Genomic DNA, 25,567 nt, shown 5'->3' with positions numbered 1-25,567 from the left:
GTGCGCACTGACATCATCTTTTTCAAAAATGAGTGACCCGCTAAAAAGAGGCCGATTGGTTGAATTAAACTGCTCATTCAATTTGTTTTAAGTCAAATTTCACTCATAAATGTTTTTTTTTGTACACATGGGCTAATTTAGTGGGGGGCGGGGCTGGGGGAGCGAACGTTTTTCTTACTCAGGGATTCGCCCCCCTGGATCGCCCCTGTATGTAATCCTATGGATCCGCCCCTGTTTGTATATAGTTGTTTTCTCCAGATGCGTCGCAATAAAAGTTCTGCTGCTTTATAGGTTGATAGCTTCGCGTATCTAATTTTTAGATTATGAGAATTTTTGATAGTGTTCGGGAAAAAAACGTAGTCTTTGAATAAATAAAAAATGGACAGTTTTTCTTCAGAGGTGATTAGCTGTCATCTTAAGCGACAAGACACTCTGAGCAACTAAAGAGTTCCGCCTTTGGTAATATTATACAATATTGAATTTCGTCATTCTCGGCCTGTTTTTTTACAGAGAAATTGCTTGCAGAAACATGTTTTTATGGAGTGCGTTCAGCTAACCGATGTGTCAGTGAATGAATTTAAGTATTATTTACATCAGTTACAGAACGAATGATTTGTAGATTTTTTTCCCTGAGCTAGAGCGAAAATTTTAAAACTGCGAGGCTTATGCCAAGAGTTTTGCTATTTCATTTTACTTTTCAATTTTTATGAGGAAAAAAATTGTCATTTTGTACAAATATCAGTTCAAACACGTAAACAAATAATGCATTTTTGGTTTACTAATCTAGTCTGCTCGTTTTCGAATTACTGATACATCGATTTACTGACCAACCACCTTTTTTATAGAGCGTTAAGAGAGCGCGTAATACTAATTTATTCCCTCTAATAGATAGGTTCTCAGAAGTATACGACAAATTAAGTCGGAGCAACTATCAAAACAAGTTTTTCGCGTAACTATTCACCATTGAAATCGTTTTAGTTTTAAATTATTTTCAATTTTATCTGATAACTTTTTTCATGTTTTGGTCATAATTTTTGGATTATTTGCAGTAATTGTAAAACACAATAATTAGAGGGTTGCCAGGATCCTGCCCCCACCACATAACCCTAAAGTAGAGAGGTGATTGATATGGATTTCAACGAATTGTCGGTAAAGTCACTGTATTGCATTTAGGCGCCCCCCGGAGCAAGCAAGTTTATGTTCCCACCATTGAAAATGGGGAGGATTTTTGTATTTGGGTGTTGTAGCTTCTTACGCAAAATCAAATACCACAAAAAATCATTGGACTGGGTTGAGTGAGTAGATGATAATAAAGTACTTCTAGTCGTGATTCGCATTGTATGGAAAAACCGTTTTCCGATTGTCGACAAAAACCGGTCTGAATTTTTTTGATTTTCGTCTAGTTTCGAGCGAGTAAAGCGATTGAGTGAAGATTGTATCATGAATGTTTATCTTTAGATTTTTCGGATGAAAAATTTAATTTTATTATAAAGAAAACTAGTTTTGGATGTATCATTTAGTGTATCATTGCAAAAAAAAAATACAAAAATTTAATACTTTTTGTAACTTTTTTTTATATTTGTTTGTAATTCTGTTTTAAAAGACAAATATTGTCAATAATGTCTAGTTCATTAAATTTACACGTGATAGCATAGTTCTCATTTCAAACCACGCACTAAATTGGACACTAATTTGAAGGGAAAAAAAAACGAAAAAAAAATTTCTTACTTGAATATGATTGGAGCTTCTGTGCTACTTGCACAGCGACCGATTATCTTTATGTAGCATTGTCTGCCTTGAGACGGTTTTTGTAGAACCATATTAGTTTTAGATAAGATTGCTACACTATTAGGCATCAGGAAAATTCAATTAGAGCATGTTTTGTAAACCTAACAAAAATAAGTATGTATCAAGCTTTCAGAAGCGTAAAAAAATACAATTTGCAATGATTTGTAGTATCCTGTCCAAAAATTGATTTTTCTAACTGTAACTTTTTTCTGTAACTCATTGCGGCATTTAAATAGCTGTTTTTTGTAATGTAACAAAAAGAGTTCTACTGCGTTTTTTAGAATAATTATCATGAAACATTAAAGTCGAGCGCTACCAAAAAAAATAATAATTTTTTAGTTATACCGTAATTAAAAGTGTGTATTTAGCTAAATTAATAAAACCTCGTTTTTTATACAGTTTGGCAGACCAGATCGTGTAAAATTTGAAACTACGAACTTTTTAATATTTCTACGATTACGTAAGTATAGAATTGTATTCTCTTCTTGTACGATTTTCGCAATTTTACCATCCTTGGCTTAACTCATTGGTTGACGAAAAAACTTCTTTTAGAATAAATTGACCTCCATTCATACTCAGGCATTTGCTATATCATACATGATCACCTTGACAAGATATATGAACATTTTTCTAGCTGCGGTATTTTGCTCTAGCCATGAACTCAAATTGATTTTCGATAGAAAATCATATTTTTAAATGCGCCAAAAATTTATTGCTATATCTTTAAATGGGGGCGTTCAGCAGTGCCGAAGTACAACAGTGCCAAAAATGAAAATCGTTGAACAATAAATTTATTTCCAGCACTCTTGTACTTCAGCACTGTTGAACACCCCTCTAAAGGCATCACAACAGTGCCGAAGTACAACAGTGCCGAAAATAAATTTATTGTTCAACAGTGCCGAAAATCATCAATTTTCGGCACTGTTGAACTTTTTTTCATTTTTGGCACTGTTGTATTTCGGCACTGTTCTACTGTCCCCTTTGCTATTGTTCATTATCACTATAGCAAATAATTGCACTTAACTAGCAAAGATTAGCCCGGAATTATAGCAGCAGTTTTTGTTAGCGGTGAATTGGCGATGATTTTTGCTGATTTGGCTGTTCAAAATTGGCATAATGCGAAGGACGTATCGATAGCTTATAAGATTCCAGTCTGAAATATTTCGTATAGATTTCATGTATTGACTCAGACTAGAAATTATTATTACTCTCAAAAAGTTCTGAGGATATTTTTATTGTTAGCATTACGAAGCCAAACTGTGCATTCTGTGCATTGTAAGCGGATTCCGCAACAGGCCTAAATCAGATTTGTCGCGGAATCCGCAACATTGCTACATTTCTTGATCTTCTTTGCTGTTACCTAAAACACTGTACCATTCAAAGTCGTTCCAAAAATAGGCGAATTTGCGGAATCCGCAACCGTATTTGCGGAATCCAGAACAGTTTGTGGAGTCCACAAACAAATAATAAGACATGTTTATAGTTGAATTGAGCTGTTGCGGAACTCGCAATTGTAAGCTGAATCCGCAAACTGTAAGCGGAATCCGCAACAGGCTCAAATCAGATTTGTCGCGGAATCCGCAACATTGCTACATTTCCTGATCCTGTTTGCTGTTTTGGATTCCACTGACAAATACCTAAAACACTGTACCATTCAAAGTTGTTCCAAAAATAGGCGAGTTTGAAGAATTCGCAACCGTATTTGCGGAATCTAGAACAGTTTGTGGAGTCCACAAACAAATAATAAGACATTTGTATAGTTGAATTGAGCTGTTGCGGAATCCGCAACTGTAAGCGGAATCCGCAAGCTGTAAGTGGAATCCGCAAATTGAAAGTGGAATACGCAAATTGTAAGTGGAATCCGCCTTTTGTTTGCAGATTCCGTTTACATATATGTATGAGTAGTTCTGTGCATTCTCAGCATTCTCAGAATCCGCAACAAATTAAATGTGCCGACAAATTTACGTTACAAGTATATGTACGCGGAATCCACGTAAATCTTGTAAAAGGAATCCACTTACATTTTGGAACATGTTTAAATACTTGTCTCTGGAATCCAGGAACAGACAGACTCAAAATTGTGCGCCTATCCAGTGCACAGTTTGGCCTCGCAATGAGAACAGGGTTTCAACTGAATTAAAAGCCAAAACTAGCTGAGATATCGCTGAGAAAGGTTTATAACCATTCAATTTTATCTGAAAAGCTATTAAAAAACTGCACTTCTGATTTAGTGACAATTATCGTAGGACATCAACCCCGGCTAGGATTTTAAACATTTAGATTTATTTCCCGCAAATTAGTCAGAAATAGAACATTTCCTGTCTCTGTGGAGAAATTAAAGCGACCGCTTACAAAAAAGATACCAAAAAGTCAACCGCTTAAAAAAATGCCTCGGAAACGACTTAAAACGTGTTCTTAATACAACTCAAGCTTTAAAATCAGTTATGCAAGGACATGATTACACAGCAAAAAAAGATCAGTAAAAGTAAAGTCTAAACAACGTTTTTGATTCTGAAAGTTTCTCAGATGCAGGTAAGCTAGACAAAACGACGTCTTTAATTACATCAAAGAAACAAAACAACACAAGAAATTACAAATTATTTAAACTTTTAGCTGATTTTCTTAAAAATTTTCAAAGGATTTGAAAAAAGCGAATCGTTTCCGGAAAACGCTCTGTTATACTGATTGTGCTGATTCAAACAAAAGAAATGATGTTAAATCAAAGAAGCATAAATAAGAAGCATAAAAAATATTATTATTATTTTTGAAAACTTGAAAATTGTTTCAACGGTTAACTCATAAAATTGTAATTAAAACTATATCGGTGTTGTTTCGAACAAATATTTGGGGAGTGTTTACCGAGTAAAAAACTGAAATCACAAAAATTCATTGAGAGCAAGATGATTTAGGAAACCTTTGTTGCTCCTTGTGGTCATATATCTTTTAAATTTCTCATCAATGATTGAAGCCGAAGCAACAGCACTTATGCTTCTTTAAACTTGATAGCCCTTGAAATTAATGACTCTCTTGTTAACAGAACATTTCAATTAGTAATTAAGCTTGTAAGCAAGCGTTATCAAATCGGAATGTAGACTTTTTTACATACTTTTTTGGAAACTTTTTAAAAATAAGGCGCTCTAATTTAATTGAAGTGCAAAAGAATTAAGCTTGCGATTAGCAAGCGTTATCAAACAGGAATATAGACTTCAATTTTGGGTTAAAAACTAGTTAAGCAAAATCAGTTGAATCACTATGCAGCTGATATGCTCAGTTTCATGAATACTCAAATTTAACTTCTGTGTAGGTACTAGTTAATAAGGGGTAGTTTCAGGGGACTTGAAACTTGTAAATGTTTCTTTACAGAATCAGTTTTTTTTTTACTCAACTGATGCCTGCTCAAAAATTTGTGGCCTTGTTTCCACTTCGTGAGTTTGTGAAGTTGCTACTTTGATTTTTTTGGAATTTCTTGCTTGGTATGTTTGTAGAGAATTCCTGTTTGATAAAAACAGTTATATTGAAAATATATGGGATTTATTATTGTATTTTCTTTGAGACGATTTGGAAAATTTCATCACTTGTTATAGCAATTTTTTAAAATGTAACTTAATTCTCAAAAACCCTTTATCGGCTTTCGAAAAAAGGATATCCATAGAAAAACCGCCTAAGTTCTTGTGTGCTTACATACTCCATTGGTCTTGTTTTGGCTTTAAGCTTTTGTCTACAGTCTTCGAAAAAGCCTGTAGGGGAATATTTTGACGTTTTGAGCGTTTTTTCTAATTATTATGAATTTTACCATAAAATACCCTCCCATATCTGAAAATTTTCGGTCAATCCAAAAAAAGAGTTATGGGCAACTCCTTTGCATACGCAGCTACGCTCAAATTTTTTTCAAACAAAAAGTCATAGCCCTCGGAAAAATCAAAAATTTTTAGATTAAAAAGCTATGATTGTCGGAAACGTCAACTTTTTGATTGTTGACCGTTGTTTGGACATTTCTCGATAACTATCCTGCCAAATTTGATATCATAGGTTCAATCGACAAAACATGTTATTGAAAGATTGCTTTTACAATTTGCTTGAATTTTTTTTTTTTAAAACAGATTTGCCTTTAAACCAGTGAACAGGTAAAAGTTTTGAAACTTTGACCATTTTTTGGAAGTTTTTTTTTACATTTTGGAAGTTTTGAAAATTACGCTGCCGATTCTCTTGTTAGATCTTCAATCAAGAAACCAAAATTTGGGAACACTTTTTCCCCGGTCATAAGCTACTTTTAGCAAAAAAGTTAAGGTTTCCGGAAAGAAGATTTTTGAATTTGAACGTTTTTTGGAAACTTTTTGAATCTTTTTAAAAACTACCCTATCAAATCTGAGATGAAAATTTTAAATCAAAGAAGCGGTTGAGCGAATTTTTCCTGCAGAAGAGGCTTCTCCTTATTTTTTTGTAAGCAAATACTAATGTCTTTGGGAAAATTCCAAAATCTCAAAAAGTTTTACTCATTTTATTAGAGAAACAACTAAGATTTTGGGCAAAGTCCAATTTCTGAAATCACGCTTTCGTCCCGCATCTTTTTGACAAAGTCAAAAAATCTCAAACACGTAACTTCAGTGGGTTCTAGGTGTCCTTCATCGAGGCATACGAAAATTTTGGTTCACAAAGTTTTCTCAACATTTTTCATTTTTTTTACTTCTGCTTTTTATGATCGTGTTGTATCGCAAGTATTGAAAAGCTCCGTTTCACTTTTTGTAAACGTTGATTTCTGGTGCGAATTTAATTGTCTGTAAATCCGACAAAGCTTTAAATGAACTTTAAAAATCAAGTGTCAATTGAAACACCAAAGGCGGTTGAAGAATATGGGATGTTGTTATTCTGAGAAACGAAGTTATCGGATTAGGTTGTTTTGACAGACGTTTTGGTTTGAAAAAGCTTTAGCTTAAATATATAAAATCAGCAAGTTATTCTGGTATTCTGGAAAGCCGATGTATCACAATGAAATTTTTGTTTAGAGCTGGTTAATACTATTAGTCTATTTATTAGTTCTCAATTAAACAACTTCCTCAACAGCGTTTTTTTGTCAAATAATGTCGTTGACAAAGAAGTCTTTTAAATCCAAATTCAAAAAACTCATCTCATTCGTAAAAATGTCCGCTGGATTTTTTGTTCCAAGTACCAGTAAAAAAAATTTGGCAGTAATAGCAAAAATAGCACAGATTTTTTTGACCACGTTTTTTTTGTTTCAATTGTTTTTTTGAAATTGTTGGACTGTTTTTCCTTATTTCTTATTTGTTTTGGTTTATGAAGTAAGTCTGAATTAGTTAATTAAACAAAAATTCAGAAAATAATAGCTAGAAGATCATTTTAAGTACGCTTGTTAAGTATGTTTGTTACAATTAAGTACGCTTGTAAAATTTAAAAACTAAGCCCAATATCTCAAAACATGGACAACTTTTTAAATTTTGTTTTTAAAATCCAAATCAAAGCTAAAAAGGCGTTGATAAGATAACATTATTTTCAACAAGTTTTTCAGGTACCTAAAATGGGCTGAAAAAGCCATTCAACGCCATAGCGATCGCCCACTCTTCGAAAATGATCGAAATTAAACATCACAGAAATTCATTATTTGGGGTTTCAGTCAAAGAACACTCAAGATCAAGAAATAGATTTTTTTGATTATATTTGAAATGGTAAATTTTTTTGAGCTTTTCATTTATTTCTACAACCAAGTACTTTCAATTGCAAATGTTCAAATGACGTTCAAATGACGCAAATGTTTAAATGATTTTTTCGATGCGTTTTTTCCAATGAATTCAATAATTCAATAAGCAGTTCTTAGTTGATGTTCTTTCTATGTTCTTTGAGGTTTTTATTTCGGTAAAATTGGCTAAAATTGAAAATACAACAAATAAGCAAGCTAAAAATTTCAAAAAAGATCTCTTGGATAGTTTCATTTGTTCGTTTTTTGCTCTGAAGCTTTTGTTTTTTTTTGGTACATAAACCGGAAGAAGAGGAGCCAGATATGATATTTTTGAAGATTTGAATCAATATCTTACAAAATTAAAGAAAACATCATTCGAAAGCTGCCGATTTCAAATATTGCTACAGTAGTTTTTCAAGTGAAGCTTCTAGATCAGTGAGTTAGTAATGCTTGATTCTTTCTGTGGCTCAAACGAAGAGTTATTAGACTACAGGGAAAAAGGTGGAATACTTGAGAAAGATTATCTCTTCTTTCTCAATATACAATCACTTAGATGCCATCATGATCTATTGAAAGTGGAGTTAGACAGACTAAAAAATGCTCCAGCATTGATAGCTTTATGTGAAACATGGCTTACTGATAATGATCTAATAGGACTTTACAGCATTGATGGCTATCAGACAATCATACCCAAAAATAGGGTTGGTAAAAAGGGAGGGGGTATTGCTTGCTTTGTTAAAAATGATTTAACGGCTTCTTCAAAAAACTTTGATAATGATATTGAAAATCTAATGATAACTGTTGAAAATGATCATTCGAAAAAGCACTTTTGCGTATTATACAAAGCATCATCAATGAATCGGGAAACTTTTTTGTTGAATTTGGATTCCCTACTTCATGATGTATCTCAGATCAAAGAAGAAATATTATTTTGTGGTGATCTTAATGTCGATATTTTGAAAAAATTCCTCTTTTTTAGTTGACTATAAAAACTTACTCCTATCATTCGGTTTGAAGTTGTTAAACGAAGAACCCACTAGAGAAACTACCCATAGCTCATCATGTATCGATCATATTTTTGCAAAGATGCATCACGAGGTATCAATATTGAAATGCACTATCAGTGATCACTACGCCCTGCTGCTTAACACTGATCTAGAAAGGCATTTTGATATTAATGCTCCTAGAAAGTATCGAGATTTCAAATGTTTATTGGAGGAGACTACGGCATGTAAACTGCTTTTTCTACTCAATCATCGCTTATCAAAAGCTTTTGAAAACCTGGATACTTTTTTTCTAGAAATAATTGCTAGAATATTGGTAGATACTTGTAATATTTATTCTCCTAAAAAACTGTCACCCGGAACAAAAAAGAATTGGGTAACTCTTGATTTGAAAAGACAATTTAGAAAACTTCATTTGCTTCTGATTAACAATTCAACCGAAGAAAAAAATCCAACTATAAAACTCAGTATAAATTAGTCAACCGGTTGATGCGTAATACCAGGAGAAACTACTATGATAGAAAAATCAACTTGCAAAGCAATGCAGAAAGTCTTTTCAACGCTTTTAGAGAATGTTTCGGAAAAACTTCTTCGGTTGGTAGTTAAATTGATGTTGATGATTTCAACAACTCTTTTGTGCAAGTAGGTCAAAGCCTTGCAACCGATATACCTTGTAATTTTACTACTGCAGACATAGAAGCAAATGAAAAATCTTTTTTTCTTTTGTCCATTTGATGAGTCAGAAGTTTCTATTGCTATAGAAAAACTCAAAAACAAAACGTCGGACGGTCATGATGGCATCAATAATAGGATGGTCAAGTTTTGTGCACCAAAAACATTGCCATTTTTAAATTTCTGCTTCAATCAATGTTTTAATGCAGGCGTTTTTTCAGACATTTGTAATATTGCAAAAGTACTACCATTTTATAAAACGGGAAAATAAACAGAGCCAAACAGTTTTGGACCCATAAGTTTGCTGAGTACTTTCAGCAAAATTTTTGAAAAAATAATACACATTCGCATTATTAAATTTATATCAAAAGCAAGCGTTTGGTGCCTGAACAGTTTGGGTTCCGTCGCAGATATTCTTGTGTGCATGCAATAAATTCTGCAATCGAAATAATGCGTCACTGTATAGATGATAAAAAATCTGGATTAGGGGGTTTTGTAGATCTTAAAAAGGCTTTTGACACAATTGATCACTCCAATTTACTAACCAAATTAGATCTCTATAGGCTCCGCGGTATAACAAACACTTTTCGGCAGTCGTATTTAACCAATCGTAAACAGAATGTATCTTTTTGTGGAAAAAACTCTCAACTAAAGAATATTACGTTCGGATTACCCCAAGGATCTGTCTTAGGTCCACTGCTGTTTTTACTCTATAATAACGACATGCCTAAGAAAGTAAAGGAAAACTCAATTTGTCTGTTTGCTGATGATACAACGATTCTTACTACGTGCAAAAACAATTCGATTGATAAAAATTTTAATCAGGACCTTAAATCGATAGAAAATTGGTGCACAAATAATAGACTAACCATCAATATTGATAAAACGCAAGTATCCAAATTCGGAAGGAGTTCAAAAGAATCGGAAATATCTTTGGTGAATCAGAAATATAATGTTGTGAACTCCTTCAAGTATCTTAGGGTTGCGGTAGATAATAAGCTCTGTTTTAAGCAACACATAGATCATGTTTGTAAAAATTTAGCTAAATTTAATGGAATTCTCTATAAAGCAAGAAAAAGTTTTTTCTAGAACATTTCTTCTTAAGTTTTATCAAGTTTATGCAAAACCTTTAATATCATACAGCATCTTAGTTTATGGATGTGCGTCCAAGACAAATTTAAACAAAATTCTTTTGATGCAAAAGTGAATTCTTAGAACCAGTTTCTTTAGGCGCAAATTTGATCACATTACGTAAAAGTTTTCAGAATATAATAATGATACCGTTTTTGAATTGTTTCTAGATACTGTTTTTAAAGAAGTTATTTATCAAATACTTGGTAAATCGCCATTAAAATTTCTGGATTTTAATCAACTAAATAACTGTAGGCAAACTCGTGCCCGTAGCTTGAGAATGCTACGTTCAAAATCTGCTAGATCTTGCTGCTTATTGCAATCAGTTAGCGTTAAAGTGCTCAAGTTTTACAATTTTTTTCGGCTAATAATCTTTTTCCAGAGAACTTGAAAGATATGTCAAAATCTCAATTGAACTCATATGTACAAAACACTAAACGTATTTTTGTCTCAGATAATTTTGAACTCCTTCACCTGATATTTGACAAGTGATCTAATTCCTGCCTTTTTTTTCTCCTCAACTTCTTCTGTAAAAGTCTACCTTATGGGACGTCTCCTCGAGGGGCCTTAGAGCCCGTGAGTCGATCCCTGTGAGTATCTTATGACTGATGCTTGTTAGTTATATTTGCTGAATAAATAATTCAAACTTCAAACTACAATATATCAAAGTTAAAGAACATCTAATATGCGACGCTGGGATTATGAATGCATATATTTTTTTTACCTAAATCACCTAACATCCGATGTATCGCAGTGTCGATACATAATTGTTTCCCTAAATGATGAATGGAAAAATTAATTTGTTCTGTCATTCAATTAAGTGACTTCCACAAAGAAACTGAAGACCGCTATAGGAGCTATTCGCTTAAAAAATTGATAGATTGCTGTGATGCATTGCTGTCATCCTCTTCGTCTAATTAATTGAAAAGGAATTTTAACATTTTCTAACGTTTTTGATAAGAGTATAGGCGCTTTTGTAATTTTTAAACCCGTAGATTGCAATCATGGCATGGGCGGTCTCATTTATGGAAGCTTACACCCACTTAATTTCTGTCCATTGAATTTATTTATCGAGAAAAAAACCATTTCTTACCATATTACTTTTTGCTCTAAAAGAGCTGCTTTTTATGAGTGGATAAAACGAACATGGGGATTTATTAAGACATCTATTAAAATGAACTTGGGATTCTTGCCGGACTAAAGAAAGAACTCTAAATGGGCTTTAAATGTTATGTATGGTGAATACTAATCGTATATTTTGACAGTATCAGTTCACCATTTTTAAAATTCCTCTTTTTTTTGAAGAATTTCATCTTAGCTCTCTATTTCGGAAATAACTATTATTTAAGGTCTTTTGATTCAGGCCCTAAGTGACAACCATTAAGTTAGCTATCAGTGATAAAAAGTGGAATAAAATGGAATATTCCAAAAAGTCCAGCCGGTGCAAATTTATGTTAAATTGCAGTCTAGCCCCATTTTGCCCGTCCGTCACTTTAGTGAGCTCTGGAATATAGGGTGGAGACAAATCGCTTACAAAACAGAAGTATATTTGTATATAGAGACTTGCGTGATTTTGATTAAAATGCTGTCAAATGATCCCAAAATAGAAAAATGGTTCCCAATATTTTTAATCAAATAAGCCGCCAGTTGGCCGAAAACCACAAGTCAACAACTCTCAGATTGAAAAAAAAAGTCAAACCACTTTTTTTTTACTGCTAAGTTTTAATCTAAGTGCCAAAATTAAGATTCAGATTATTTTCACCGAAGAGTCTACCAAAGTACACGAGTAATTCGATGTTTTTCATAATGAATTAAAAGTGTCTGTTTATTGACTCTTGTGGCTTTGAGTTCGTCTGTTTGTTACTTAAAACTGACATTTTAAGAAATCCATATTACTCTTTGGGGCAGCGGCTGTGCGCATATCAAAACCCCATAAAACACAACTGCAAGTGTTCACCTATGATTACTTAGATCATTTGAGAAAATTTACCACCGTTAATTTGTATCCGATCTAATTTGCACAGCTGAGCTTTTTGCCTCAATTAGGACGAATTTGGTGAGTGATATTTGCCTTCCATTTAGAGCAATGATGCGGGTCGATTTTTTTGGCAATTTTTTCTCAATGCCAATATGGCAAAAATCAGACGTTTCAGTTCAATTATGATGACTCCTTGGCCAATTTGGAGCGGAAGAGCCAGGAGCTTGAGAAAAAAGTAATCCATGCAAACGCTTTAATAGAAACTTTTCGATGCTTATGACTATTCCGTTTTTTTTTGCTCATCATTCCGACCGTTCCGCTCAGAAAAATTAAAATTTTGAATGTGAGAAAAAAGTCAGACAGAGTTGTTCCGCTTTTTCATTGTTTCCTCCCTTCACAACCTCCCTTCCCCATATATGAATCAGCCCCATTTCTCATTTATGCATCCTTTTCTGACCATAACTTTTGAAAATCCCTCTATCCATCAACCGTTTTTGAACAATTCTTTTCAAACCATGGAGCCTTTTTCGAAAAATCTGTGCACCCGAGAATCAATTTCCGACTTGTATATAAAATAATACATAAAGATAACTTTGTTCCAAGTTAAGCAATACTCAGACAACATAGAAAAATTATCATTGAAAGAGCACCAACTGGAGCTAGCACAGAATGTAATTCAACGTGTTGAAGCGCCGCTGAGAACTTTCTATTGAGTACAATCTTATCTAGACCTGAATGGTTAATCTTTAGACCATTTATCCAAATAAAAAATATATAGAATCACCAGCGGATTTAGGGCCCTCTCTCAGGGATTCAAACCCCTGCCGACCCAAAAAGTGTTTTAAACTATTTTGAGATATCTTTTTTTGGCTGACCTGTGGAGCCAAATTATAGTAATTTTGAAGGTAGGGGCAAAAAAATGCCTATAAACGTCTTTTTTGCCTGTTTTCCAAAAATTTGCCTGCAGGGCAGAAAATTTGTTAAGAAATGGGTCTCTATAGAGATTTAAGAAAGCCCAGAAAATCAATTTGGTCGGCCTAAAAGAAGTTGACGAATTTTCTCAATTTTAAAAAAAAATTGCCCCCCCCTCGAGAAAATTTTAGTTCCTCTCGTATAGAAAAATTCTTAGTGCCTCCCGTATAGAAAAATAGAAACAAAAGAACATAGTTTCTTGTCTTGTGTTTTTTCCTAACCTACACAAAAACAAGACAAAATTATTTGATATTCGTTAAAGTATCATAACTGCTCAAGTAAAAGTAGATTTAGTGACGTTTTATTATTTTTTTCAAATTTCGTTGAAAGTTTTAACAGCAGCCTAAAATAAAATTGTTCATTGTTTTAAGTTAATATCAAGTGAATACAAAAAAAAATCGAACACTTGGACGATAAAATACTTTGATTACAACTTCGAAGCAAAATGTTGAGAACCTTATCCAATGAATAATAAACTAAAGCTTCTACCACCCATTCAGTTTTTTATTTAGTTTAATTTTGATGAGTTTTATCTTGTAATATAATCTGCCCAATTTGATGCACATATAAATTTTTTCTTGCAGCGACAATTTGCAAGAGGAACAACTCAGTTTTTGAAGAACAAGACAACTAGCAAAAGAGAAATCTCGTATAAAACTCAAAAAAAATTTATAACTTCTTTTAAAATGAATGTGAAAGAAACAATAGTCAGCAAAAAATCAAAACCATTTTTTGATGTTTTAGGTCCGTACAGATCACAGTTAAGTAAAAAAGCTTAAATAAAAGACAGCAAAAAATCGAAGAATTGTCTTGGATGTTACAAATCACAATTAAGTAGAAAAGCTTGCAGCTTCAAAATTAGATAGCTGTTTTGAAAGTTTTGGAAGTTTTTAAGAGTTTTTGATATCCTTTGTTGCATGTTTTTAAATTTAGGACCTTTATAGGGCTTTTTTGCAAACTATGAAATTTTGTACTGTCCATATCGAAGGCAAGTGTCGACATTTGAGAAGTTTTGAAATGATCGGTTATATTTGATCATAATTTATTATGAGTGTGAATAATTTGCTCGCATAAAAACATTACTCTGAAAAAAGATTGGGAGATAGCAGTTGTTCAAAACAGCAGGCACAGTGTAAACTTGCTAAAACAACGGAGGGGAGGGCATTTTTTCAATGTGCCAAAAATCGCTCAATAATGTCATGGGTTGACTAAATGGTGAAAAATAAAAGTTTTTCAGAGTACTCAAGTCCTGGGCCAACAAACCCTGCCCCCTTTAGAGTTGACTGAAGTTCTATGGGAATTGCGACTTTTGGCAGGATATTATAATTCTTTTTAAAAAATTTATTTTGCCCCTAGAGACATTGAAAACAATTAGTAAAAAATTTTGGAATGATTTGTATTTTTTTGCGCAGAATTCAATTTATTTTGTTTTTCATTTTGGACGGTGTTGTCTGCAGGGTATAAAACTAAAATACCGCTAGAACGTCCCTGGAACACTCGATAGGTCGTACGGTTTCTAAAAGAATTCGCGGAAACATGTTCATGTCAACAGCGAGGTCTCCTAGAAGCGTTTTCATGAAATGCGTGGAATTGTGAATTGCGTGGAAGGTTATTCGATTTTTTGATATCCTTTTTTTGCAATTTCCCCTTATTTAGAACCTTCTTAGGGCTTTTCTCCAAACCATATATTTGTACGTCAGTATCGAATTCACTAATTGAGATTTGAGTAGAATTATTATGATAATTTTTAATTGGGCACTAAAAGTGGGCACATTTACTAAAAGTGCGAACAATTATAAGTGCAAAACTTTGCCAGCATAAAAAAATCGCCTATTGAAACTATCAAAATTGTTGCTAGCCATGATGCCTTACGCATTTTAGTCTAGTGGAACCATACTCGCTTGGCAATTCAAAAGATTCCGGATCGATACGCATAATCTGTCGATTTTTGTACATTGGTCTGAAATTTGAAAAACAAACCAGGGCAAATATACTCCCCTTTTTCTTTGAAAGTCGGAAAATAAAAAAAGTCGGGGACCACAAAAATATTTTCTGATACAATTTGCTTGGATCGTGAATATTACCATTTTTTTTGCTGCTATCTTTTACACTTTCTCGATAAATGCAATTTAACACCTACAGGTTGTTCTTTCTTTCGAGGTTCGGAGTTTAACACCTACAGGTTCGGGGAGTGGTTACGTCTCCGTCTCTCAATCTAAAGGTCGGATGTTCGAGGCCCACCATGATCCGTGCTCGTTGCTTGAGGGTAAGGCAACATTACCCAGCCCACAAAAAACCCAAAAAAATTGCATCTAGTTTTTAAGCAGGGCCTCAACAGCGGTTCGGCATAATGAGCTGTACATCTCGTATGTTGGTTCTTTCCGTCAAGGACAGAAATGGTCTTAACTCTTGAGAATTGGTCTTAACTAAAATATTATTAAAATTAAAATATTGCCAATTCCAGCTGGTACCGCGATAACTCGCAACGCAAGACAGATCATGACAAAAAACACCTCGCAAACTTATAGGAAATCAACAACTCGCAAGTTTAGATTTCATTTTTTGTTAATATCAAAGGTGGGCACGTTCTAGGTCAATAACCCGATCTAATTTTACTGTATCAAGCTGGCATTTACAGTAAATTTCTTAAATATGAGTTGTCTTTTTTGCGAGTTTTATTTTGTTATTATTTGTCGCATTTTACGTTTCAACTTAATACTTGGACACTATTTTCTAATGCTTTTTATCATACTTTTGTTTTTGAATATCTTGAGATAAGAATAATTGAGAAAAGATTAAATTATCTAATAATTGGGCGGAATAATAACCTTATTCATAAAATTTTTTTCTACTTGGAAGTTTCATATTTTTGGAGTAAAAAGCTAAAAACCTCCGCTCATGTCATGTTAATTCCGAAGGAAAGTTTTCAGTTTGCCACCTTATCTAAGACTTAGAACGAGAAAGTTTTCGGCAATTTTTAAGAGGAATGAATATTCGTCTTTTTCATGGGTTGTTTTTCGCTTATTCGACCTTTTCATGGAACATCAACCCTTAAACACTCTTTTGTTGCGACGCTTTTAAGACGCTTTTTAAGACGCTTTTTTGACGCTTTTTTGTTGCATTCAGATACTTTTTAATTTCAACATTCCTATTTCTTACACTTGGGCCAGCAAAATGGATCAACAATAACAAAGGGTATTTGCTGGCAAAAGTCTGAAAAAGCAGGCCAATTTTTGACAGCTTTAGCGAAAAAAATTGTGTTTTTTCGGCGCGCGCTCCCTCCTCAAAAATAGTATAAGCAGGCGCCAAAGGCGCCTTCAGAGAAATAATAGGGCCAGACAGCCAAAACTGGAGTCCTTAGAATAGTACAAAAGGGTGATCCTTTGGGTAGTCTGGCTGTCAAGTCACTGCAGAAAGAAACCTCCCTCCCCCCTTAATCCGCTCCGTTGTACAATAATGCAACGCTCTTTGAGAAAATGTTGATTAAAATTTCAAATATTAAAATAATGGGAGAACAACAACATCATATATACTTTCGCCTTGAGTTTTAAGTTTGAACGATTTTTCAACATCCAGCATAATGGAACCAGCTCATAACAAGTACTTATTATATCCAATTATATTCTTGATAATTATCACTGTAAAATACTTAGAACTAACTAGTCATGATCCATGACTAAAATTAACAACAAATTTTAAAGCTGAAACTATTTATAGTTTCAGCCAGAGAAGATTAAATTTAACTTGGCAAACAGTTGCCCTTTCTTGATTCTAACCTCGCAACAAAACCAGTATATACTAAATCTATTGAGACTAAGAATTATAAGAGTAGGATTAGCATCGGTATTAGACTAAGAAGTTGCTCGAATCTATCCGGCCGAAAATAAGATAGCGTGACGAATACACGGTGTACCTTATCCGAAATTACTCTATGAGAAAGCCGAAAGCCACCCCGGACTTGAACTCACTAATATGGCAATGGCGCTTTTTGTAATCGTTTATCAATTTCGACCGTTGCATAAACTTCGAATCAATTGGCGCTCGTAATCGTACAAAAATGAGATGCAACAAAACAGAAATGGTCGCACTAGATGCAGTTTATGATTTTTAAACTGTGGCTCAATCTTCCTTGCTTCTTTTAAAAAAAAATTTAAATAGTGAATATGACAGCTCTTTGCAGGCCAAGTTTTATGAGTCAGAAGAAAAAAGTTTCCCATTATTGATAAAATTTAAAATAAGGAAAAAACCAATTGATCTTTTCATGCATCCTCCACTCATAACTTATTTAATTTGCAGAATTATATAATTTGCAACTACTTCATTGTGTCTGAATTAACTTTGAATGATTTCTGAGCCAGATTGTTCCGCCGCATTTGCTACGCCTTAAAGAAAAATTTTCATTTTTTTTGCTCAATTTTGAAATTACCAAAAAATCATGAGAAATAATTACTGGTGAATTGGCGTTCAAATTTGATCTTAGGGCATATTTGAGAATTTCTCAGCAAAAAATGCGTCGACGATGGTTGAGAAATCATTTGTTTTCTAATTAATAAGCACCACAAGCACAAAGAAACCAAGACGCAAAACCAAGACTCCAATTTCAAAACCAAGACTCCAATTGAACATCAACATCCAAATTAAGAACAAACTTAACGTTGAATTCAAAAATTAAACAAGATCGGAAAAGTCTAACGAAGTTGAATTCAACGAAAAAAGTTTGCAAATAATTTGAATGCTTAGAAAGAACATATTTACCAAAAAAAACTTATAGTAACGAAAGAAAACATTCTGCATGTTTGAGGGCGACAAAAACAATCTTTACACATAATTTTTTTTACCGTAATAAAAAAAGTTGTAGTTCGTAGGAAAAACAATCAATTCATTTTTTTGTTAAAATTTCTTCCTTATTTCAATAATTTAATTCCAAAGTTTACAGCAACACAGCTCTATTATTCTATGACAATAACAATTGAACGCACAAAAATGATACTTCATTGAAAGCAAGTTTTTGAGGCTGTGCCAAAGTTTTCAACCTAACAAGCAGCCCGTAAAATAGAATCTTGTGTGAAAAATCAAGTAGAAACACTGCAAAATTAGCTTTTTGTCTTCAATATATACAATTAACAACTGGTATATCATAGCAAAGTGCTGTCAGAACTGCTATTTTATTGTTCTTTTATAGTTTTGACCAAATGATTAAAACATATACAATTTAGCTGGTCAATACTAAGTAGAAGTTTTTATAATTTGAGTCGCATGAGGAAACAAAACTGATTGTTCAATGTAAAACACAGATCGTTCCGACCACCCTTTTATGTGATGAAAAACTTTTGTTTTTAAATAATGTTGAAAATGAGCAAGAAGATTTCATTTTAGTTTTTCAATTTAATTACCCACAATTATAAAAGGCAACGTGAAAATCATAGCACACAGTTTGCCGTAGTTCAATTTGGAATGTTTTCATATGCCATTTACGCTTCAAACTTCAAAAAGACGAAATATGTTGCGCGATGATTTGAAACATTATGAATTTGCTATTTGCTAAAATTGAAACTAAGGCGTTCACCAGTGCAGAAGTAAAATACTTCCGATGTGTTCAAAAATTTCAAAATCTGATCATATTGGTGAATTTGGAGTTTTTTGTGAATTGCTGGCTTTTTGCGTTACTACAGTTTTGTCTTGGAGCGAAGCCGAGAAGAAAATTTGACAGTTTGCTGAGTTAATTTTGTGTTCAGAAAAATTTATGACGCCGCCCTTGGAAAACATTTGCTTGTTTAAAAATTGGCATCAAATTGAACTGCATTTTTTGTTTTTTTTCTGACTTCCATCCATTTAAATATAAATACCTCTCAGTGATTTGGGATGAGTAAAACCAGAAATCAAGATAACTTTTGGCACTGTTAAACAAGATTTTGATATTCGGCACTGTGGTACTTCGGTATTATTGCACTGCAATGAAACAGTTTTTCGTCCAACTATTTTGTGTTTTTAATGAAAATATAGATTAATAGGCTAATCAAGAAAAACAAAAAAGTCGGAACTATTATAAATTTATAAATCAAAACCATAAGCTTCTTGTTCAAGTAGCAAATGATTAAGCATTGCATTTTTTTTGGTTCCAACTTTCTAAGCAAAAGCGGCAAATTTAAGCTTGGGGTGGTTTTTGTATTCAAAAAGTTTTCGACTTTTTACCCTAGATTTTTCAGCGGTTTTTTCTATACCATCTAAGAGTTATTGTTTTCTGGAGCTCAAGACATGTGATTTTTTTTAAAATAAAAAACAGATGCTCGAAAATTGCCAACTTGGGATTATTATATTTGATCAACAAGTCATTTGGTCTTATTGATAGAATTTGAGGCGCTCCTTTGTAGTTTACATTAGCGTGCGTGGAATTAATTGAGGAAAAAATTGACAAAAAAAACTTGTTTTTCTTTTCTTACTAACAATTTTGTCAACTTTTCAACCAAAAAGTTTTTAGTTGGCCTTAGTGCAGTTTGTACATTCAAGGTTTGGCCCTAGATATACGTACGGTCTTTTTTTCTTAAATATTTTACCATTTTTCTGCTGAATTTGATGCTTGAACATCTATATTTATATTAGAATATTTTACTCTATGAGTATTTACTTTTATATCCTGTATAGGATTCTTTTCCTTTTTTGGAACTCAGAAAATCAATTGATTGAGGTCTTTCAAAATTTACAATGAACAAAATTTTCAAAAATGTTGCATGCATATGCAAAGTATGAAAAATTGGCGCTTTTTCAATAGTTTTGACCAAAATAAGCGTTTAAACTGACCTTTCAAACTTCTCTGCTGGGCTCTGAAAACAAAGTGGTTTCTTTATAATGACTTAGTAAAATTAAGTTGCATGAAATTAATCAAAACACAGATAGAAATTTTTGAAAAAACATTTCAAAAATCAAATTGTGACATTTTTTTCTACCATTTCAAAAATCAAATTATGAAGGAAAAACATTCAATAAAATTTTAAAAGACTCAATCCGATACAAGTTTTGTTTTATATACTTAAAAAAGTTTCATTGGCATAATTGTATGAGAGTGCTTGGCTCACTGCAAGTGAGCTACTATTGCCTAGCACAGTTTTATGGGGGCTAGGAAATTAGACGATAAGCAAATTAGACGTGACCAACAAAAACGAATTTAGACGTTAAATTATTTTTGCAAAACTAGCATTTTAGACGGAAAGCAAAGGGCTAACAAAATTTATTGCTTAAAACAAGTTTTCATAATCACAAAAATAATATTTGATCCCATTGCATATCAAAATATTTATCTCAATTGATTTATAAAATGTTAATCTCAAGATTATAAAACATTTTTGAAATGCATAAATTATACAGTTTTGGCATGTGAAAAATGCGGCATGTGAAAATTGCGGCATGTGAAAAGTTGATTTACATTTAAGAAAGCTGAACGAAAGTTAATTGGGCTCTTTTCCAGTTCCCCCCTTTCAAAATACCGAGTTTTATGTTTGTTTTACGTGTTATTACGGCTAAGCGCGTGATGTTACGCTGTAAAGCATGAAGAACAAATCTGTTCAAAGTAGTCACCACGCCAAATTTCATTGCATTATGACAACGTTAAATAGACTTTTCAAAATTGAATTTGAAATGGGGGAACTGGAAAAGAGCCGTTAATTGTAGTCGGTAAACAAATTTCAGACACAAACAATACAAAAACAGAACGTCTAATTTCCCATATTTGTAATTTTGCATCGACGTCTAAATTCGTTTTTGTTGGTCACGTCTAATTTGCTTTTCGTCTAATTTCCTAGGCCCCCAGTTTTATATAAACAAGTTCAAAAACCATACAATTATTGGCTTAATCTTGAATATGTTTGCTGTCTGCTTAATCTAGTTAGTCCTTAATTAGCGCTTTTGATATAATTATAACAAAATTAACTGTTTGTTTTTTCGACACAATTGCAAGTCTGATTGCACGTCTTTGATTGCAAGTTTGATTACGAGTGAAAGGGTTTCAATGTACACACTACACTCATTTCTATCTGACTTCGATTTACGTGAAAAAAAAAACAGTTTCGAGTTCAGAGGTCGGCCTCGCCCTCTTTGGTGGGAGCAACAACTTACATTCAATTCTCTATTCAGCAGATGATTTATAAAAGGATTACGTTATGAGATTATCAACAACGTATTTGACGACATTCAAGTAATTGACTTGGTTAACTTTGGCTTATCTCGAAACAAGGAGAAGCCTCTTGTTTAACATACTCCTCTAGCTAAATAACCAAAGATTGAAAATGGTCTATCATTTCATGAAACGTCGTACTCAAAGCTCTAATCCAGACTTATATTATTAACTGTTTGGCGGGGTTTCCAACTGGGTCAATACAATTTCCCAAAAACATTTATTTTATATATTGCAGTCTCCTTCAAATCTTTTACAGTTCCGAATACTACATTCGATCTTACTCTTGAGTTGAAGTCAACTATATTCAGATCGTAAGTAGCTTCTAAAATTAACACACCACTGGAGTGATCAAAAAAGTATGTTTCGAGATTTTGTTCTTTTCTTCAATCACCTTAAAGACCATTCGAGAAGAAAAACAAACAATATATTAGGCTTTGAGATAATATAGCCACCAAGGAATTGACCAGCATACAAGGTGAGCAGCTTCTTGCTTAGAAGCGCTGATAAGGTACCGCTTAAGAAAAAATTGCAGATTTTTTGGTCATTTTTCTGGGCTGAGTAACCCGGGATGACCAAAAATACTAGTCATACAATTTCCATATATGGAAAAATGCTAGTCATACACTTTCCATGCAATTCCTTACGTACAGAAAATTGCATGAAAGGTCTATGATTAGTATTTTTTTCATATATGGCAATTGTATGACTAGCATTTTTCCAGAAACCAAAAATTTTGATTTTTTACATTTTAATTACTCAAAATTTTTTGGTTGTGTTCGTAACCGAACACAAATGACATAAACCTTGATTACTCAAACGTAGTAACCAAAGGTTTGGCCGTCTCGCATTAAAAAGGCATTAGAAACAGCCTGATGTTTGTTACTTCTGTCTAACACAAATAATATAACGAAAGTAATGAACTTTTAAATTTTGGCAATAATTTTCAAAGATGATTATTTCTAAAATTAGAATTTTTAAATTACCAGACGTTGATCAAGGCATACAAAAACTTGTCATAAAAAAGAAAGAGGAGTTTTAAGCGTTTTTGAAAAAAATTATGAAGAGAAAAGAAAAAAAAAATCCAATATTAGTATATCCAGGACTACGTTATACACACAAAAAATTAAATTTTGCATGCAAAACTTTGTTTTTCAAAAATTGCTTGTTTGAATACGAAAATCAGTTTGCGATTGAAAAAACACAAAAAAATTTTGGGGGCAATTTCAAAAATACTTTGTCGTCGAAAATTTTTTGTCGTCGCCATCAAAAAAATGCTAGTCATACAATTTCCATATATGGAAATTGTATGACTAGTGTTTGTTTTCAGAAAACAAAAATAAAAAAAGTCAAAGTTTTCAATTGTAGCAGCCCAAAAAACGCTTAAATGTTTTGCCAGCAGTTGAATTGATTGTTCAAAGCTTTTTTTTTGAAAATTGTTTTTAAAAAAAATGCTAATCATACAATTTCCATAAATGGAAATTGTATGATTAGCATTTTTTATACCATTTTTTCCCCTTTTTTTCATGAAAAGATACCAATTTCGATACCAAAACAACTATAAAATACCTTTGAAATTCGATTAAACTCATTTTGCAAAAATGTATGAAATTTGTATGACTAGCATTTTTCCATAGACTAAGTGTATGAAATTGTATGATTAGCATTTTCGGTCTATGGAGGTCAACCCGGGAACGTTGATTCACTCTCAAGCATTCAAGGAAATCACGGAAGGTCTCGAAGGCGAAGATTTTACCACTGCTTCCTGCAATGATCCAGCTTGAAAACAAATTCGACCTACCCGCACTCAGTAAAAAGAGAAAATAATCGATTATATTATAATTATAATCGTACTTTTAACAAAATTATAATTAAATATAAGCGCCAATTTTAGAGGTTTAAACAATTTATAATCCATTTGATGATAAATTTTTTGGTGAAAATTTAAAAAAATAGAATAAATTATAATAGATTATAATTTTTCCGAAAATGTCTTATAATCTCCTATAATTCCTTATAATCTCTTATAATCTATTATAATAGATTATAATCCCTTTTTCTATCAAAATCTTATTTTGCAAGAAAAATGAAATATAATAGATTATAATTTAGCTATTTTGCATTAAAACCCAGTAAAAATCAGTACAAAGTACGAAATCAGTAAACCAGGGGCGGATATAAGATTTTCTCGAAAGGTGGAGGCGGATTTTTAAAAAATTTTCAAAAGTTTTATCGACCTTTTTTTAAGTCGACCAAATTGATTTTCCGAGCCCTCCCAAAGCTCTTAAAAGACCCTGTTTTGGCCAAGTGTGGTGCGCCGGAGGCAAAATTTTGAAGAAACAAGCCAAAAACGGCTTTTTTAAGCTTTTTTTGGACAAATTTCACCAAAAAATCGACTTTTTTTTGCGCGCGCTCCCCCTCAAAATTAGTTTTTATTGGCGCCAAAGGCCAAAGGGTCCGTCACCAATTATGGATATCTCAAAACAGTATAAAGGGGGAACCCTTTGGGTAGGCAGGGGGTCGAATACCTGAAAAAAGGCGTCCCCCCTAAATCAGTCCTTGCAGTAAACAGTATAAAAGCTAACAGTAAACAGTAAGAAAAGAAACCAACTGAAAAGCACTCAAAACAAAACAAAAATAAAACGAAATGAAGCAATGACGTTTTTTGAACAAAAATGGAGTATAATCGATTAAAATGGATTATAATTCAATAAAATTTCAGAATTAATTTTCTTTTCAAAAAATAATCGATTATAATGGGTTTTTTTGTTTCGAAAAATAGTAACACTATAATACATTTTTAATCGATTACAATCTCTTTTTTTTGAAATTTATGGAGACTGACAGTAAAAATCCATTATAATCTATTATTTTCTCTTTTTACTGAGTGCGGGTAATTAATGTTTTATTTGCAAACTTGACCAATTTCACCATTGTTAACAGTTTCAAATTAAAAATTATTAGTTGAGCGATCACGATTTGAAACACGACAATTTTTTTCTGTCATATCTGATGAACCTGCTTCTGTTGAAAAAAAATATGTGAAAAAATAGGAAGTGCAAAGTGGCTCTTTTTTTTACTCAAGGTGGCTCTTTTTCAAATGTTAACTTTTTAATCAGCCTCCTTTGAACGCAATTGTTTAGACAATTTGAGAGAAATAGACCTGCTTTAAAATAACAAAATGTGGGGTTCGATCCTGGTATTCAATCCAAGATGTGGGGTTCGATCGAGTCACATTGAATCCGTAAATGACTCAAGTTTAAGCAATTTTTGTTTAAATTTTGATTCATTTTGATATAATTTAAGGGCAGTCGGAACATTTGTGGCTTTGTGTGATATACGATCAGGTTGCGGTTAACTTATGGCGTTTGAGAAATTGTTTCAAGTTGACTTCAGGCAAACTTTTTTGACTTAAAATTACGTTGATGCAGGCAGATTTTTTCATTGTGTATTGTTTACAGTTTGGGTCAGATTTTCAAGAAAATCTGCAAAAAAAATTACTTTTAAACTTTTCTAAATACACCATTAAATTAAATATACAAGCAGCATGAAATAGCATGTGCTTTTTCAATTGTTAATGCATAACTCTACGCAGTGCTTAGCTCTGTGTTAACAAGATATGGCTACACTTTTGTACGAATGCAAAATTTCGAAGTGGAACCTGATCTAAACTACATTTTATGATTGGATAAATTAGATATTTTACCACTGTAAAGTATTTAATATTAACCAATCATGATCCATCTAACTAACAACCCACTTATTTGTAAGTGCTGAAATTACTTGTAATTTCAGCACCAGAGAGATTTGAATTTAACTTAGAAATTAGTTGTCTCTCCAAGAGAACTTCAGCAGCCGCAACAAACCAGTATACCCTAGATCTATTGAGCCTAGCAGAGACTAGTTAAACACCCTGAGACTAGAAAGTATAAGAGTAAGATTAGGATCGGTATTAGACTAAGAAGTTGCACGAATCTATCCGGCCGAAAATAAGATAGCGTGACGAGCAGACGGTGTACCCTATCCGAAATTACTCTATGAGTTAACCACATCGGACCTAACTCAGAAGAGAGAAAGGCGAAAAATTTGCCCACCGATACTTTTTTTTTCTCAAATAGTCAACTTTTCAAATAGTCATTTTGAATCCTATTTTTTCGTACTAT

At 32.8% G+C, this 25,567-nt stretch overlaps 1 protein-coding gene across 5 annotated transcripts in view; it reads left to right on the top strand.

Moving 5' to 3' along the window:
* Window positions 1-25,567, top strand: part of LOC134852967 (muscarinic acetylcholine receptor M3-like) — a 71,068-nt gene that overhangs the window by 1,161 nt on the left and 44,340 nt on the right. For 2 of the 5 annotated variants that reach the window (XM_063868904.1, XM_063868862.1), the window contains exon 1: window positions 21,271-21,718. The exons of 2 other annotated variants lie outside the window; for them this stretch is intronic. The gene's annotated coding sequence lies outside the window, so the exon portion shown is untranslated. Of the gene's footprint in view, window positions 1-21,270; window positions 21,719-25,567 lie in introns of those variants that run through there. One more of the 5 variants, XM_063868869.1, reaches the window with a different exon arrangement.

This window comes from Symsagittifera roscoffensis, chromosome 1 (assembly GCF_963678635.1).
Source record: "Symsagittifera roscoffensis chromosome 1, txSymRosc1.1, whole genome shotgun sequence".
NCBI classification, from domain to species: domain Eukaryota; kingdom Metazoa; phylum Xenacoelomorpha; order Acoela; family Convolutidae; genus Symsagittifera; species Symsagittifera roscoffensis.
The sequence above is the reverse complement of the archived record's forward strand: the minus strand, read 5'-3'. Positions and strand labels throughout refer to the sequence as shown.